The sequence below is a fragment of the Rhinolophus hipposideros genome (assembly GCF_964194185.1).
Source record: "Rhinolophus hipposideros genome assembly, chromosome: 20".
NCBI classification, from domain to species: Eukaryota; Metazoa; Chordata; class Mammalia; order Chiroptera; family Rhinolophidae; genus Rhinolophus; species Rhinolophus hipposideros.
In genome coordinates, this window is record NC_138066.1 from 50206006 (window position 1) to 50222075 (window position 16070).

Consider the following 16070-nt stretch of genomic DNA (forward strand, 5'->3'; position numbering starts at 1 on the left):
GGCAAGCTGCCTGCCTTGCTGCCTGGAGCCGGAAATTTCCATGGCAGTAAATACATCTCCTCTGAGAGGTGGCAGGCTCACAGAGGACGTGAGTGAGGTGCCCGTGTCAGCTCGGTGTTTACTGCACACAGAGAATATTTACAGCTCCATCTTTGGTGTGAAATGTGGCTTTTCCAGATCCCACGAAGGTCACTGGAATGTCAGGAGGATTTATGGGTGTTTTATAGCACATTTGTGCCGGCAAGCAAGACGACAGGATTCTGGGCCTCTGGACCCAGCGCAGAGAGACTCCCAAAGAGGGAAAAAGGGAGCAGCTGGCAGCGAGTCAGCCCCCCAATCACGCTCATTTATGCCAGCGTGATGCTATTTGTCCGTGTGCGTGTAGAACATATGTTACTCTAAGGCTGGGGAGGGGAGGTGAAGATGTGCAGAAGGGGAGAACAATTAGAAGACTCATGAATCACGATTCTGTTTCTGCTTGTACTGTCAGGGCTAATTATTTCTTGGTTTGGCACAAGAGATTCTGCATTAATTAAAGCCAGTGAGGTCCTGAGTAGATGAGAGTTCTAGATTGTAGAATCTCGGTCCGGGAGCAGGGCCCTTCGAGTTAGTAAAAGGTTGTTGTCATTTTCAGTTGAGGAAGCCAAAGCCTGAAGACTTGTTGTTGAATGTGCTCGCACGTTATCAGAATTACTGGGGAGAACGACGCTGCATGTCGGCTCCGTGCATCAGAGGGAACTGAGTTGGGCTCCATCTCTGGAGGTGAGCACTCGTCACCCTGTGCCTTTTGTTCTGAGCCAGCTGCATGCTGTGTGTCACCTCACACGTTTCTGCCTCGCTGGGTTGTAGGTTTCTTCAGTGCAGGCACTGGTCCCGATCCTCTTGAACTTAGTCATGTGTTTATTCGTGTGCTGGCTCCACACCTCCCTGCGGGAGGGTCTGTGGCATGGCTCTGAGGCTGCAGATGAGAATATAAGAAAGCCCGGCCCAGGAATGTCCATCTCCTAAGGTGCTGGAACCATGTCGCCAAGACACAGGCAACGTATCCTGCAGCAGCTCACAGCTCTGCCCCCCACCATGTGCCTCTGGCTGGACCTGTTCCTCTCGGCCATGGGACTCTGGGCATTTCCCATCTATCTTTGTAGCCTCAGCCGCTCAATCCATAAGGGCACATTCTTGCTTTAAGTGATCTTTCATGATCCTGTGTTTTTCTAACTCTGACCAGGAAGCAGGCACCCAGGCTGAAACCTCCTTTTTGGTTGAGTCTGTGCTGCTGTTCCTAAGTGTGGGGTTGGCATGGAGAGCAGTTGGGAGAGGATAAAATTGTCAAAAGTACACGAAAATAAATAAATGGGGTGAAGGGAAAGCTTGTCTTTATAGTAGATGTCAGCTAACAAATATAAAAGGAATGATGGCGCTACGTAGTTAGAAAAAACTCATCCACTAATGCTAAAACCGGTGGTGAAAGTATATAATTAGGGTCCGGAGATGCATATAGTCTCCAGGTATCTCCCCATAAATTACATGTCACATACAAAGAGAAAGTGACTGCACAGTGGGAAGAGCTGGCGGAAACTTCCTGAACTCGGGCATCAAAGCTGACATCACCAATGTGGGACCAAATCATTAGTGTGTGCCACCTGGCACGAGCACACATCTGTGGTACCCCCTTCAGTCTGAATATGATCAGGAAGAAACATCAGAAACACCCAAATTGAAAGACAGTCTAGAAAATAAACTAGCCGGTCTTCTTCTAAACATTCTGGTGAAAGAAAGACCAACAAAGACTGAAACACTGTTTCAGATTCAAGGAGGCTAAAGGGAGGTGACTGCCAAGGGTTAGGTCCCGGACCAGGCAGCAAACGGCAACAAAGGACATTATTTGGATAATTGATTTAAACTTTGAATACTGTATTCGTTTGCTGGGGCTGCCACAGCCAAATGCCATAGACTGGAGGGCTTAAACAACAGAAATGTGTTTTCTCACAGCTCTGGAGGCTGGATGTCTGAGGTCAACGTGCCGGCGTGGCTGGGTTCTGGTGAGAGCTCTCGTCCTGGCTGGGAGACACCTGCCTCTCCCCGGGTCCTCACACCGTGGAGGGAGAGAGACAGATTGAGAGCCAGCTCCCTGCTGTCTCTTCTCATGATGTCGCTCATCCTGTCAGGCAGGCCCCACCCGCACAACCTCCTCTAAACCCAGTCACCTCTCCAAGGCCCCCCTCTAATACCATCATACTGGGGGCTAGCGCTTCAACACATGAACGTGGGGGGGGGCACCAACATCCGTTCCACAACAAATACGACTGTGGATCAGATAATATTTCATCAATGGTGGATTTCCTGACTTGGTTATGTAAGAAAATGTTCTTTTTCTTAGGAAAATGCCCACTGAAGTACCTGGAGGTATTTGGTAGTTGGGAGCGGGAGGGCACCGTGTCTCCAACGTACTTTCAAAAGGTGCAGAAAAAAAGGTGTCCAGAGAAAAAGCAGAAAATGTAGATAAGCAGTGGCCCTGGTAAAAGGTATTGGGAGTTCCTGGTGGTATTCTTGCAGCTTTTCAAAATCTGAAACTATTTCAAAATAAAAATTTACCAAAAAATCAAAATCAAAGTGGCTCAATAAACTGTGAAATGTAAGTTATTGGTGTTGAATTAAAGCCTACCTTGATTTGAGATCTAACTGTACCGAGTTCCCTAGTCTTTGAAAGTTGAGCTATGTGTTCATGATCTTTCAATGCAACAGTTAAAAAGTCGTTTTCCAAATGAGCAAGTAACCAGGTTACCACCATCACCTTACTCCTTTGCCCTTCCCCTGGAAAGCACTCAGATAGCCAGAGAAACAATTGTTAGGTGCTTGTACCTGGCCAGACAAAAATCTGCCCCAGCCGTGAACTGAGCTCCTCTCTCTCTCCCTTCCTCCAACATACCCCCTCTGTGATATGAGAGAACAGCTTCTTCTCACCTTGCTTGGCTTCAATTTTTTTCCAGAGAGAAGTGGAAGAAACTGTCTGGAAATTGCTCTGTGGGAAAAAAAAGTAGCAGAGTTGAAATTAAATATTGTAATGATATAAAACAGTAAGCAACCCTGCTTGACAGCTCTGACAGCTACTTGTTCCAGAAAACAGCATTTATGATGTCAGGCCTATAAGGGGGAATGTTTGAATTAAAATAATTACAGCTGATAGCACAACAAAGATTCCTTGTTGTCAATCATCCTTCACAAATACCACGGATAGGACTTTCCCAGAGGTGGGAAAAGTCTCTGTCAGTGGGAAGAAGTAAGTCGGTGCTTGCTGCAGACTCCTCCGGAAAACCAGATGTCCTCCAGAAGCCAGCACCTCACTTCCTGATGAAGCCCGGTTGGGGGAGGCCTCTGGGCCACTGTGTCCATTGGACTGAGAAGATGGTCACTGTCACTCCTGGGACACATTTTACCCTCTTCTGGTGAACTGTTTTGACTGAGTTGCTCCATTGTTTTGATGACATCATATGACACCCAAAGCTAAGTCCTTTATCTCCGATCCCTTTGGGAAATTTGAATTTGAATCTGGATTTGAAATGACAAGTAGTCCAGTTTCCATTTCCTTGTGGTGTGGAGGAGGATTGGGACCTGGCCAACATGGCCGGATGGCCAGAGAACCTTCTCAACCCACAGGCAGATCCCTTCTTGTTTACTCCCATTCCTCAGGTTTGAATTCTTCCCAGAATAGAATGACCCCAGTCGCCCCTTGGACCCATTTAATCTTGAGGGATCTTGCAGGGATTGGGCCTGGGGAGTATTCAAAGCTACTGGAACCCAACAGGGTGGGGACAGAGTGGCAGGAGGGTCTAAAGATGTCAAGGAAACAAGGCAGAGGAAGGGAGGGTTCCCTGGGCCTGGAGCTGGGCCCCTCCCCTCCACTCACTCAGCTCCATGCTGCTGGGCAGGGCAGAACGTCCAGACTGTGGTCTGGGACAGAGCCCTGCACGTATGCCCGGACCCTCCATCCTGCTGCTTCTCCCTGCCACCCCTCCTTACCATGCACCCACTCATCCCAGCCCCAGCCGTGAGGTTCCGCTCAGGGTGGTCAGGCCTCCTCTGCACGTTCTCAGGATTGCAGGTGGGGAGTATCTCCCCAAGCACGATCACGGGCCTCCCTCTGCACTGGGTTGGCACCGTGTCCCACAAATTCATGTCCACCTGGAACCTCAGAATGGGACCTCGTTTGAGAAAAAGGTCATTGCAGATGTAGCTGATTAAGGATTTGAGATGCGATTGCCCTGGATTTAGTGGGGGCCCTGCATCCAATGACACCAGCTTCTGGACGTCATCAGCTTACTGCTGTTTGTGTTGGTCACTGGGCATTGGTGCACTGCAGGCCAGATGGCTTTCCTGGGGCTGCTCTGATCAAGTCCCACACACCGAGTGGCTTAAACAACAGAAAGTGCTTCTTTCACAGTCTGGAGGTCGGAAATCCGAGACCGAGGTGTCAGCAGGGCGGTTCCTTCTGGAGGCTCTGAGGGACAGTCTGTCCCAAGCCTCCTGCCTACTTCCTGGTGGCCGTCCCTGGCGTTCTTTGACTTGCAGACTCATCCCCGCCTCTGTCTTCATCTTCACTGGCCCTCTCCCTGTGTGGTGTCTGTGTCCAAATGTCCCCTTTCTTTAGGGACACAAATCATATTGGATTAGGACCCACTGGAACGACCTCATGTCAACTGGATGACCTCTGTAAAGACCCTCTCTCCAAGTAGGCTCATATTCTGAGGTACTGGGGGTTGATGCCAACATATGAATTTTGGGGGAACATAATTTAGCCCATAACAGAAGGTGACAGGGAATTTCTAGTTACTATTGCTCTGTAAGAAACTAGCTAAGTGGCACAAAACAATAAGTATTGTGCTCGCAAATGCAGATAGGACACAGCAGGCCTGGCTTTCCTCTCTCCATGGTGTCTGGGAATCGGCTGGCAAGGTTTGCTGGCTGGGTGGCTCAGCAGCTAGGGGCTGCGGTCACCTGGGGGTGTCTTCTCTCACACGTCTGCTGGTTGATGCTGGCTGTGGGCTGGGACTTCAGTGTCCCCACGTGTGGCCTCCTCATGTCACCTGTGCTTCCTCACACCATGGCCACCTCAGGGTTCTTGGCCTGTTTATGTGGCTGCTCAGGTCGTCAGAGGCAAGCATCCTAGGACCAAGGCAGAAGTTGTGTGGCCTTTCTGACCCAGCCTCAGAAGCCACGCACTGTCACTGCTGCCCCACGTTGTCAGTTCCGGTGAGTCACAAGCACTCTCCAAACGTCACCAGCTCAGGGAGAGAGTTTTAGATTCTACACTCTGCTCTAAGGAGTCTGGATTGACTTCTTTCTCCCTCCGCCTCTCCAAACCCCACACTGCCCACACAGTGGAGAGTAGAAGCACGTCCTGACAGTGCAGAAGCAAGTTGACTTGTGGGGTGATTCCCTGGGCCTGAGCACTCACCGGGTCAGGAGGCCATTCGTCCATCCATCCATCCGTCCATCCATCCATCCATCCACCCACCACCCACCACCCACCCATCCATCCATCCATCCACCCATCCATCCACCCACCCACCCATCCACCCACCCACCCATCCACCCACCGATCCATCCACCCACCCACCCATCATCCATCCACCCACCCACCCATCCACCCACCCACCCATCCACCCACCGACCCACCCACCCACCCATCCACCCACCGACCCATCCACCCACCGACCCATCATCCATCCACCCACCGACCCATCCACCCACCCACCCATCCACCCACCCACCCATCCACCCACCGACCCATCCACCCACCCACCCATCATCCATCCACCCACCCACCCATCCACCCACCCACCCATCCACCCACCCACCCATCATCCATCCACCCACCGACCCATCCACCCACCCACCCATCATCCATCCACCCACCCACCCATCCACCCACCCACCCATTATCCACCCACCCACCCACCCATCCACCCACCCACCCATCATCCATCCACCCACCGACCCATCCACCCACCCACCCATCATCCATCCACCCACCCACCCATCATCCATCCACCCACCCACCCATCCACCCACCCACCCATCCACCCACCCACCCATCATCCATCCACCCACCGACCCATCCACCCACCCACCCATCATCCATCCACCCACCCACCCATCCACCCACCCATCCACCCACCCACCCATCATCCATCCACCCACCGACCCATCCACCCACCCACCCATCATCCATCCACCCACCGACCCATCCACCCACCCACCCATCATCCATCCACCCACCGACCCATCCACCCACCCACCCATCATCCATCCACCCACCCACCCATCCACCCACCCACCCATCCACCCACCCACCCATCATCCATCCACCCACCGACCCATCCACCCACCCACCCATCATCCATCCACCCACCCACCCATCCACCCACCCACCCATCCACCCACCGACCCATCCACCCACCCACCCATCATCCATCCACCCACCCACCCATCCACCCACCCACCCATCCACCCACCGACCCATCCACCCACCCACCCATCATCCATCCACCCACCCACCCATCATCCATCCACCCACTGACCCATCCACCCACCCACCCATCATCCATCCACCCACCCACCCATCCACCCACCCACCCATCATCCATCCACCCACCCACCCATCCACCCACCCACCCATCTACCCACCCACCCATCATCCATCCACCCACCGACCCATCCACCCACCCACCCATCATCCATCCACCCACCCACCCATCCACCCACCCACCCATCATCCATCCACCCACCGACCCATCCATCCACCCACCACCCACCCACCCCCCCATCCAGACATGTTTTCTGAGTCCCCACTATACACCAGGGGCTGTTCTATTCCTGGAGATTCAGGTGATCTCCCTGAATCCACTGTGTTGAAATTCCAGCAGGAGAAAGCAGACGAGAAACAAATAAATCAGTAAACACGACGATTTTAAATAGTGACGCGTGCGTGAGACAAACAAAGCTAGATAAAGTGATGGGGAGCAGTGAGGGCAGGGGCCGCCTTCCGTGGGGCGCTCAGGGCAAACGCATCTGTATGAGACGGGGCCTGCGAGGTGGGTGGCAGCGTTTCCTGCAGGAGCCCAGGCCCTGGCGAGGAGTTTGGGTTCTGCTCTAAATGGCTCCCCAAGGTCTGAAGCCAGGAGTACTTCCAGGGGCTAGGCCTGGGGTGTGCCCCAGACCCGGCCAGAGGGTGTGCATGTGTTTGTGGAGTGAGCGGTTTCATTGTCCCAGCGCTGTGCACTGGCTTCCCATTCATAATGCAGGGCATTTCCGGGGCAGATTAAATTCTACAAAGGAGTAAATGGCCTGGGAAAGTGAAGTGACGCCCTGGTGGTGGACAGCAGTACATTATAGGTCTTTTATTAGCCAGCAGCCCGTGGCAGCGAGCCGACCGGCTCTTATAAATGCACACATATGAGAAAAACAGGAACTGCATCCATCAACCTCTCAACTTCGCTTGAAAGGTCTGGGCTTGTACTGAAGGTGGCGAAGGCTAGGAAGGGATTGTCTGGCCCAGGAAGACGGTGCCCCGTGCGTTAGCCCCAGGCCTGGCCTGCGGCGTGCCGCCTGTCCAGAGTTCCAGTGAAAGTGACTTTAAAAAGTGTATTTTCATAGCAGTGTTAGCAGAGCACCATAAAACAATGTTAGAGGGAAATTCTGCCTGGTTGTTTTGTTTTGTTTTGATTTTTGTTTTTCGATGTCTGATCTTATTTATTTGTTACTCTTAGAAAATCTCGTTTTTGATCCGCTCAGACTAAGAGGTAGAAGCTCTCAGAGAGGACAGCCTGCGTCTCCTGGCAATCTGTTCCTGGCATTTTTCTTTGGCCTTCTTCATTCTCTTGGCCAAAAGCTTAGCATATTCTGCGGCCTCTTATTGTTCTTAGCACAGTGTTTCTTCAGAGCAATATGCTGACGTTTGTGTTGCAGGACTCGTGGAGTAATAGGGTGCTGAATCTTGGGTGCTTTGGTCCTAGGTTTCTTACCTTCTTTGTTTAGGGGCTGTCTCACAACATACTGGCAGACGTCATCTTCTTTAGAGAAATTGAAAAGTTTGCGGGTTCTCTTAGCTCTGTTGGGCCCCAGGCAACAAGGCACAGTAGTATCAGTGAGACCAGGAACATGTTTCTCTCCCTTTTGGACAACGACCACATCGAGAACACTCAGACCGGCATCCACAATACAACCCCGAACAGATCTGTGCTTTCTTCCTCCAGGCCTCCTTGGTCTGGAACAGGAATGCCCCTTACTCAGGAGCGGCGACACGGGGCATCACGACACCCCGCTTCATGGGGAAACCTTGTTTGTCGTTCCCACCACTGATTCGAAGCACACAACCCTTCCATTCTTCACCCAGAGCGTCAGCAGCAACTTCTGTGGCCACACATTTCTCCTAAAACGTACGAAGTTTGCGTTCATCGTCCACTTCAGTGAGTTTCTGGCAGCCAGTGGCTGGGAAAGAGATGTTCAGCTTCCTCCTGAAGCCGCCGACGGCCTCCAAGGCGCCATGACAAAGAGCCTGGCTGTTTTTGTGATCCATGAGGCTCCCGATGCCAAAAAACACTGCAAAAGGGAGGCCTGAGCGAGATTCCCCTGGATCTTCTGCACTCCCCATAGTGGGGGAAGGGGCAGCAGCACAGACAGCAGGTCCCCAGAGGTCCTCGCTCTTGGCCTGAGGGACAGAAACCCAGGCCAAGTAGCTCCAGCGGCTCCGTGTTGTTCTTGGCTTCTAACTTGGAGGGAATTGTGACGAGTGCTGGGGGTAAGACGATGTGGGACTCAGCCACCCAGCTTGGGGGCAGGGAGCTGGCAGGAGGGGTGGACCCGGGATGCTGGAATGTGAGCCCCGAGAGCAGCAATGTCCCCACTCCGGGAACCACACGTGGCACAGAGCAGGCTCTGGACACGTACTATTTGTCCAGTGATGGCCCAGCCAGCAGATAGGCCCTGGTCACTGTTTGTGAAACACCACGGTCGGTTGGTGGTTCTGCTTTGCGAATCCGCTGTCTTAAACCAGCGCCTTTCCTGCGTATGTGTCTTGTCGCCCTGGATTTTAAGCTCTGAGGGCAGAGGAGGACCGTACACCCCAATGTGTCCCCAGGACAGTGCTCTTACAGTAAGACGGCCTCTCTCTGCATCAAGGCATCTCAGTAGAAAGGGCAGTGGGCAGCCTCACTCACAAGTATTCTGTGACACCCTCCCAGGGCCACTCAGGGCACCCACTGGGCTGCGGGAAGAGAATGTCACTGCTTCTCACTGTATTTATTTTTTTAGTATCATGTTTTAAATGTTTTCAGTTTTGTGTGTATATTTTATAATGTGTATCCTGCCAGTTACTTTAGGCCACTGGTTCTCAACTGGGGACGATTTTGCTCCCAGGAAACACTGGACAGTGTCCAGAGACATTTTGGTGGTCACAATGGGAGTGGGAGTAAGGGGTGCTCCTGGCATCTGGTGAGTAATGGCCTGGGCTGCTGCTAAATATCCTGCAATGCACAGGATGGCCCCCAACAGGGGTGGGTCTGGCCCCAGCTGTCAGCAGTGCTGAGGCGGCCATTGTGGTCTAGTGTCCCTTCCTGCCCCCATCTGTACGAACCAGGGTACGACTGCTGCCTACCTTCTGGGTTCTTATGGAGCAACTGAGCTAATACATGTAAGGTACTTAGCACCAACATGGCCTCTTCCAGTTGTATGTATATTAATTTATAAATAATTGTACATGTGTTGTGGGTGGTGTTCAAAAATTTTATTCTGGTAGGAATTCACCATAAAAAACATTGGAAGCTCTAGAATAAATAGATAGATGATAGACAGATTGATTGATAGATAGATAGATAGATAGATAACAGTAGTAACTGCAGATAACACTTTTCGAGCTCCAGGTATCTGCTGAGTTTGCCTTAAATACCTGAACTCATTAACCCTCCCAATAACCCGATGGGGTTGGCATTAGGTACCTGATAACTATCTGTGGCTGAATGATTAATATTAGATTTATTACAAACGCCTTGTACAGATCGGTCTAAAGATCTGAGGGGAGGTTAATTTCATTTAGGATACTCACGAAACACTCCTCAGAGGTAGGGTTGGAGAAGTGGGGATGGATTACGTAGCCATGAGGAAGCTTGGGTCCTATGGAGTCTCAGATGTCTGGCTAAGAGGTTTGGATTCTGCTGGCAGACAGTGCAGAGTTGCACTGTGAGGAAGAAGTGATGCATTTGGAGGCTACCCGAAACTAACGTCAGGCTCCAGGTGGCCAAGTGCATTCCTACAGTCACACAAATATAGTTCAGGAACTAAAAGTGATTAAAACCATCACCTGCATTTCTTAGAGTACGGTAAAGGGAAGTGAGCTTATGGTTTTGCCGCAATGTTTGGAGTGTAGCTTCGTGAGTCTAGTTCCTATTTTTCTCAACCTGTACCGTCTGAGGGGACATCAGAGACAGGCTTCAACAACCAATCAGAAACCAGGCATAGGCCCTGGAGAAATCAGGCGGTCAGGCAGCGGGTTTGAAGAAGATCAGATAATAGGTCTTGAAGGAAACATGAAACTTTCTCCTTTTGTCCCCATTGTCGATTTCCCTTCGTAATGGTCTGAATTTCACAGACAATAGGCATTCACTCAGAAGTGGTCACTGAAGAATGTGTCATGAAGGGAGGACTTACAAAGGTGTGGGCTGGGATGGAGAGAACCAGCAAGGGTGGTGAAGGCCCCCAGTGGAAGCTGTTACCACCCCTGGGGCTGAAAGGTAAGGGCAGAGGGCCAAGTCCTTGGAGCAGTAGAGGAAGCAGCGATGGCCAACACAAAATTCAGCAGGGAGGGAGTAGGGGAATCAATATCCCAGCCTCTTTCTCCTCCTGCCCTTTACATCTGCTAGTGTTTCCCATTGGCCCAACCCAACTAGCAGCCATAGGGCAAAGGAGACTGGTAGATGCAGTCAGCAGAGGCCAGCCTCCAAGGTCACAGAGCAGGGTGGTTTTGGAGGGGCAGGGAGAATATCCAGCCCACCTGGGAACTTGGGAGGCAGATGTCAAAAATACGAACCACCACAAATAATGTAAGTATTGAATGACATTACCACATGGTTATGTCTGCAAAGTGACTTTTTTATATTCAGCATTTCATTTATTTGTTTATGGTTTTTACTCTCCAAGTGTGTTTCATCACCCCCATTTTCAAATGCCTTTAGTGGGACAGTTTCCCTGTTGGTCACAATGGGTCCGAGTAAGGGGTGCTCCTGGCACCTGGTGGGTAATGGCCCGGGATGCCGCTGACTACCCTTTAAGGCATAGAGCTTAGGTTATTATTCTTTTTTCTTCTCTTGCATTCAATAAACATCCATTGAGCATCTACTGTGTGTGCTCAGCCCCTTTTCCTAAAAAGCTACATAAATGATGCTCCCTCCTCAGGTGCTCTCTGTCTCGCATTGGAGATTGATGTACAAACCACAGTCACACTGGCAGCTTCTGAGAGGGGGAGCCAGAACAGCAAAGGGCACTGAAAGGGTCCGCCGGCTTGGCCTCCTGTTTCAGGTTCTCGGCAGAAGGGCTGATGAAAGACAAGAAGAGAAGGTCGGCCAGCGACCCACATCCTTGATGTGTGATCAGAAACGAAGTCATGGGCAGCCCACGTGCCTGTTTTAACTCAGTGTGGGGACAGTTGTAGGGAATAGAGTTCATTGTTTTGTATATTTAGCCATCCGAAAGCCCTGTTTTAAAAATGTTCACTTTCTAATTAAGTGACAAAGTGTCCCTGTTCCCTTGGAAGCCACAGTGGATGGAGTCACCAAGAGGGAAGTAAATAGTACCGGAGATCTGGGAGATAAAGAGAATTAAAAGAGAAGCAGGGCCTACTGCGTCCTGCCCTCACCACATCCCTCCTGGGTCCATCGTCCATTTCTTTGTTCAGTCATTAGATCATTCACGGGCTGGTCCAGTCATTTTATTGGTTCATCCATTCATTCAACTCACTTTTCATTTCTCTTATGCATTGCCCGATCCGGGATTCTCCTTCCTCACTGTTGCAGCTGACATTTATTGAGCTGCTGTACACCAGGCACAGATAATGCAGAAAAGATGGAGATCAAAGCAAAAGTCACACCCTCAGCGAGCACCTCGATGGGTCCATTGTTCTCTGGGCCCCCTTTCTCCTCTGCCTGAATTGTGTTCCTGTCCTGTGGCCAGAGCCACCTGCAGTCACTGGCCCTGAAGGCAGCCCTTTATCTCCCCCAGACCAATTCACAGAGACCCCTTTGGAGTCACAAACTGAACTCAAGCACTGTCCCTCTTTGTAATTCTCAAAAACTCCTGTAATCAGATAATGTGAACCTTCGAATTTGTTCTTTTTCAAGATCGTTTGGGTTATTCTAGGTCCTTTGGTTTTCGAGATAAATTGAGAATCAGTTTATCAATTTCTACCAAAAAAAAAAAATCCTACTGGGATTTTAATCAGGATTGAATTTCATCTGTGGAGCCATTTAGAGGGAATTGGCATCACAAGCAAGATATTAACTCTTCCAATTCAAGGTTATGGTATATCTCTTCAGTTGTTGAAGTCTTTTTTTTTTTCTTAATTTTCCCTCAGCAATTTTTTTGTATTTTCTGTGTAGAGTTCTTATACCTCTTTTGTTAAATTTATCCCTAAGTACTTTATAGTGTTGATTCTATTGTACATGAAATTGTTCTAAAATTTTCATTTTTCTGTTTCTACTAATATATAAACATTCAATTGATTTTTATTTATTGACTTTATATCCTAACACCTTTGTAGATTCATTTATTACATCTGGTAGTTTTTTTAAAAAAATATATTGTTGGTTGTTTCCATGTCTGGGCCACCTTTAGGATGTTCTATGTAAACATGTCATCTATTGATGAAAGAAGTTTTATTTATTCCCCTTTAATCAGATGCCTTTCGTTTCTTTTTCTTGACCTACTGCACTGGCTTGAATCTTCAATGTTGAATCGAAGTAGTGAAAAAGGACATCTTGTCGTTTCTGATCAGACTTTCACTGTTAGGTGTAATGTTAGCTGAAGTTTTTTGTAGACGCCCTTTATCAGATGGGTGAAATTCACTTCTATTACTATTTTACTTAGAGGTCTGATTATAAATTGATGTTGAATTTTGTCAGATGCTTTTTCTACCACTATTGACGTGACCATATGGTTTTCTTTTTTAGTCTGTTAATACGGTAAATTACGTTGATTAATTTTAGGGTGTTAAACCAACCTTGTATTCCTGGGAAAAACCTCATTTGTTCAGGATGCATAATCCATTTTACATATTGATGGATTTATTTTGCTAAAATTTTAAAGAATTTTTGTATCTGTGATCATGAGGGTTATTGGTGCATATGTTTCTTTTATTGTAATATAATTATCTGGTTTTCTTGTATCAGGGTGATGCTGGCTTTATAAAATTAGTTGACAAGTATTCTCTCTTAAATTTTGGGGAAGAGGTTTTGCAGAATGGGTATTATTTATTCCTTAAATGTTTGTCAGAATTCACCAGTGAATCTTGGTGAATCCACCTGGGCTTGGATTTATTTTTGTGGGAAGGTTTCTACTAAAAATTCAGTTTTTCAGGTACATATAAGGTCATGCAGATTATTTATTTCTTCTCAAGTGAACTTTCATCGTTTGTGTTTTTCAGGGAAGTTGTCAATTTCATCTAAGTTGTCAAATTTATTGGCAGAAAAGTCATTCATAATAGCTCCTTACTATCCTTCTAATCTCTGTAAGAGATGCAGTGGTGTCCCTGCTTTCGCTCCTGATATTGTTAAACTATGTTTTCTCTCTGTTTTATCCTGATCAGTCAGGCTAGGTTTGTTTTGCTTTAACAATTTTAATGATCTTTTTCCAAGATCCTACTTTTGGTTTCTTTGATTTTTCTATTTCATTTAATTCTGCTCTTATCTTTATTATTTCCTTCCTCGTGCTCATGTTAGGTTTAATTTGCCCTCTTTTCTCATTTCTTAAGATGGGAGCTTAGATCATTAATTTGAGACAGTGCTTCCTAATATTCTTCTTCTTTCTAATATACATCCTCTGTTTAAATGAATTTCTTATAGATATCATCATAATTTCTTATAGATATCATAATAATTCTTATAGATATCAATCCGACAATCTTTGCTTTTTAATTGGAATATTTAAATCCTATATATTTAATGTGGTTTTTGATATGGAATCCAACCTACTATCTTGTTATTGGTTTCCTGTTCATTCCATCTGTTTTTTTTATCTCTCTTTTTTCCTGACCAATTTTGCTAGGGTATCTTGTTCTCATTTAATTTGATCTCTACTATTAGCTTATTTGCCTCTCTCTCTCTCTCTCTCTCTCTCGACTAAACTGCATCTTGGCTTGGTGAGGTCCCACCTCCCTAAGCACATGTATGCGCAATACCAGGCAGAATCAGGGTCTGTTAGCCAGGGACAAGGAAACGATGGGTGTGGGGGGCCCAGCAGTGTTGCTACCTGTAGCTCCAACTTTCTAATTCCTAGCTTTAGTCTCAGGGAAGTCTAGCTCTCTTCTGGTGTCAGTCCTTGAGTGTTTGTATCTTGTTTGCAATCTTCTGTACTAGATTGAATAATGTACCCCCAAATTCACATCCACCCAGAACCTGTGAATGTGATCTTATTTGGGAAAAGTCTCTTTGCAGGTGTAATGAGGTTAAGATGAGGTCATATTGGATTAGGGTGGCCCCCATCCAATGACGGGTCCTTCTAAGCAGAGAGAGACTTGTGCACAGAGCCATGCGCATAAAGATGACCACATGGGACACAGAAAGGTAGCCATGTGAAGCCAGAGGCAGAGACTGGAGTGATGACGTATCTGTAAGGCAAGGGAAGCCGAGCCTTGCCGGCGGCCACCACAGAGGGGCCTGGGACAGACTCCCCCTCAGAGTCTCCAGAAGGAGCCAGCCCTGCTGACACCTTAATCTCAGACTACTGACCTCTAGAACTAGGAGCAGATACACTTCTGTTGTTTTAAACCCAGTTTGTAACAAACACACCCTCCAATAATACACCATTTCATCGAGCTGCTTTGGGTAGATTTCTGTTCCTTTCAATCGAAGGAAAAGTCTTAGTCATAACGCGTCCCTTTCTCCTTTACACGTGTTTGGAATTCCCACTTTCTCCTGACCCGTAAGTTCGTGGACACCCAGTGCCCTCACCAGTCCTCCTTCTCTCTCGCCTGTGACCTACTTTTGCCCTTCACCTTGTCACATGACCTCTCTGGGCCTGCTGCAAATCCCGAAGGACATCTGCTTGGTCTCCCCCAGCACCAGTGTCTGTCAGCCCCCAGGGAGGGGAGGCTGATGGGTAAGCTGGTGCCTCCCACAGTGCATGATGGGCGGGGGCCCATCGGGACGGTTTGGGGAGGGTGCATGATAACTCTGTCTATGGGTCCGAAGTCAGTCAACCAGGTCAAATCCAGAGAGGCCAAGAATGCCTGTGCCCCGGGGCCCTTCCCTCACTCCAGCCTCTGCCCTTGGAACCGAGCCCCTTCATCTGCCAAAAGCAAACCAGAAGTGAAGGACCCCCGGGACGCAGGATTAGGGACACTTACAACTAATGCCAAATAAACAAGACAGAATTATATGTAATTACTCCTAAAGTCATTTACTTGTACCACTAATTGACCTGTGCGTCCTTTAATCTTTAATGCCCTTTAAAATTCAGCCTGAGGGAGTTGTCGTGGTTACTAACGTTTGTCACGGTGTGGACTCTGGAGGCATGAGGCTTTGGTTAAGATGTCTTCAAAAGAAATAACCGATTTAGGAAGACGTGACATTCACCCGTGGGGTGAAGAGACGCAGGGTGAGGGGCTGTGGCTGCCTGCATTTTCCTGGGTTGGAAACAATGGTGATGATGGTCATGACAGTGAGACTTATTGATGGCTCAGCATGTGCCACAAATGATTTCAGTTCATCCTTTTAACAAATCTTTAAGGTAAATGCGACACTAGCCTTCTACTGGAGAAGACTAAGGGTGGAGAGTTTAATAATCTGCATTCACGGCCGTAGGTGCTG

The 16070-nt window shown here is 48.6% G+C and overlaps 1 protein-coding gene and 1 pseudogene across 3 annotated transcripts in view; one reads left to right on the forward strand and one right to left on the reverse strand.

The window, feature by feature from the left end:
- Positions 1 to 16070, forward strand: part of LOC308488857 (uncharacterized protein) — a 139716-nt gene that overhangs the window by 71767 nt on the left and 51879 nt on the right. The window lies entirely within an intron of this gene.
- Positions 7793 to 8650, reverse strand: LOC308489261 (small ribosomal subunit protein eS6-like; annotated as a pseudogene). The gene has a single exon. The product of its transcript is annotated as a small ribosomal subunit protein eS6-like (transcript).